This window comes from Eschrichtius robustus, chromosome 3 (assembly GCF_028021215.1).
Source record: "Eschrichtius robustus isolate mEscRob2 chromosome 3, mEscRob2.pri, whole genome shotgun sequence".
NCBI lineage: Eukaryota > Metazoa > Chordata > Mammalia > Artiodactyla > Eschrichtiidae > Eschrichtius > Eschrichtius robustus.
This window is the reverse complement of record NC_090826.1, coordinates 127,555,092-127,558,134: the sequence shown is the minus strand read 5'-3', so window position 1 is coordinate 127,558,134 and position 3,043 is coordinate 127,555,092. Positions and strand designations below refer to the sequence as shown.

General features: G+C 43.7%; 1 pseudogene; it reads left to right on the top strand.

Moving 5' to 3' along the window:
• The first annotated feature begins 207 nt into the window (after positions 1 to 207).
• LOC137761444 (14-3-3 protein theta pseudogene) lies at positions 208 to 929 on the top strand (annotated as a pseudogene).
• The last annotated feature ends 2,114 nt before the right edge of the window (positions 930 to 3,043 follow it).

Below are 3,043 nucleotides of genomic sequence, written 5' to 3'. Positions count from 1 at the left end.
CTTAGCCAATTATCTATTCGAGTGGCAGACCTTCCCTCTGCAGGCACTGGGGTGGGGTGGGCTGAGCTGAGACCAGAGGGTCCTCGGCTAAAGCCAAAGCAGGTCAAAGTGCTGAGACTCGCGCCACTGAGACGTGAAGGCCCTCCTCAGCTGCCTCCTGATCCAGGTGGGCGGGTGCTCGCCCTAGCTCTCCTCTCCCCCAGCCCCATGGAGAAGACAGAGCTGATCCAGAAGGCGGAGCTGGCCGAGCTCTATGATGATATGGTCACCAGCACTGAAGGCCGTGATGGACCGGGGGCGCCGCGCTGTTCAAGCCGGAGCGCAACCTCCTGTCTCTGGCCTACACGAACGTGGTCAGGGGCCGCAGGTCCGCCTGGAGGATCATCTTGAACATCCAGCAGGAAACTTACACCTCTGACCAGAAGTTGCAGCTGATTAAGGACTATCGGGAGACGGTGGAGTCCGAACTGAGGTCCATCCGCGCCACAGTCCTGGATTTGTTGGATAGGCATTTAATAGCCATTGCACCTAATCCAGAGAGTAAGATCTTCTATCTGACAATGAAGGGAGATTACTTCCGGTGCCTTGCTGAAGTTTCATGTGGTGATGATCAGAAATAAACGATAGATAATTCCCAAGGAGCTTACCAAGAGGCTTAAGCAAGAAAGAGATGCATCCCACACACCCCATCTGCCTGGGGCTGGCTCTTAACTTTTCTGTATTTTACTAGGAGACCCTTAATAACCCAGAACTTGCCTGCACACTGGCTAAAATGGCTTTTGATGTGGTCACTGAAGAACTCGATACACTGAACGAAGAAGAGGCGTGTAAAGACAGTGCCTTCAACATGCAGTTTCTTAGAGACAACTTTATGGACATCAGACAGTGCAGGAGAAGAATGTGATGCGGCAGAAGGGGCAGAAAGCTAAGTACGTGTAGGGTGTCGTCCTTCTTCCCCTCAAGAAACCGTTTTACAGTAAGTCCCTTACATACGAACCTTCAAGTTGCGAGCCTTCAAAGATGCGAATGTGGTTTGCATGTCCAGTCACGTAAGTTAGTTCACATGTCTGGCGTACATTGTGACGTGCCTGCATCCTCTACAAGTGGTTGTGCTTTTGTGTACTCTACTGTATAGTACTGTATAGAGTACAGTAGTACAGTATCTTTATTTCAAGCCCAGGATGTCTGGAAGCAAGCGTAAAAGCAGCGGTTATTGTAGCTGGTACTGCTGAGAACAGCCAAGCGATAACGATGGAAACATTGCTAGAGCTAGATCTGCAAAAGGACAACTTCATTGAACTTCCTTGCTGTGCAACATGAGGAGCTTACTAATGAAGACCTGATGGAATTGGAGGCCCAGAGGAAGGATGAAGAGAGACAAGAGAAAGAAGTAAGTGAAGAAGCGAAGAGATTCACGACGCAGGAAATGGCAAGGGGGTTTTCTTTACTTGAGGAGGCACTGTTAGTTTTTGAGGCACAGGACCCGAATGTAGAACGGTACATGAAGGTTACAGCAGCCGTTCAGAATGCAATCCAGTGCTACTGTGTCATCTACGATGAGAAAAAAAGAGCTACTACCCAGATATCACTGGATCATTTTTTCAAGAGGGTAGATGGAATTGAATCCAGCAAGGAACCAGAACATATGCCATCAATGTCAGGTGTGAGTGGAATTGCAGCATGCCCTCCGTCTCCTGTTGCTGATGATCCTTCAGCTCTACAATCTCCCACCTCTTCCCCCTCCTCCAGTCAGTAACTCTTCTTGCCTGGTCACTCGATGCCAGCCCTTGTATGCCAGCTGTTGTACTGAACTACTGTACTTTTCAAGGTACTGTACTGTAAGATTAAAAATGCTTTCTTTATTTTTTGTGTTTGTTTTTTATGTATTATTTTTGTGAACAGTATTACAAACCTATTATAGTACAGTACTATACAGCCGATTGTGTTAGTTGGGTACCTAGGCTAACTTTGTTGGACTTATAATTGGACTTACGAATGCGCTCTTGGAACGGAACTCATTCGTATGTAGGGGACTTACTGTACTCAGCTCCTTATTTCATTTGGATTTCCTATAGCAAAGAAGCCCATTCATGTGTGTGGAATCAATTGTCTGTAGTCTTTTCACATTGCAGCTTTGGGAAAACTCTTTGATTTGTGTTTGTCTTGGCCTTCCTGGTGTGCAGTTACTGCTGTAGAAAGTATTAATAGCTTCATTTCATATAAACATAACTTCCAAATGCTTATGTAGAGGACTAAAAATGTATCTGGTATTTAAGTAATCTGAACCAGTTCTGTAAGTGACTGTGTTTTGCATTACTGTGAAGATATGAAAATGTAATTAACTACAATGTAAAGAGTGTTCTACATAACTTCTTAATTTCTACATTCCCTCCCTTACTGTTCTTCAAGGGTTTCCTTTCAGTAAGCAACATTCCATGCTCTTAATGTATTCCTTTTTGGTAGCAATCCAGAAGTATTAGATTGAATGGAAAAGCATTTGACATTTCTGGGTTGAGAGTCACAAACTGAGATGCCTCTTGTATCATATATGATGGAGGTCTTGTGTATCTATAACAACAGAGAGTTTCCTTATTTGCTCTTCATTTGCTGCTGTTTAAGTTGACAGCTTCCCTTCCCAAGAAAAATTCACTTACTCCTGCTGCCTTTGGAGTCCTGGCATTCACTGAACCATATAACAGAAGTAACGTGTTGCTGTCAGAATACAAGCATTGCTTTTGGCAAATTAAAGTGCATGTCATTTCCTAATACACTAAAAAGGGGAAATAAGCTAAAGTACACAAGTCTGAGTCTAAAACTTTAGTACTTTTCCATGCAGATTTGTGCACATGTGAGAGGTTGTCCAGTGGTCTAGTGATTATTGTTTAGAGAGTTGGGCCACTACTGTGTGTTGCTAATCATTGACTGTAGTTCCAAATAAGCCTTGTGAAAATGTTATGCCCTATGTAACAGCAGAGTAACATAAAATTAAATTATATTTTATAAACCAAAAAAATTGTCTGTTAGACAGAGAAAATGCAAAAAA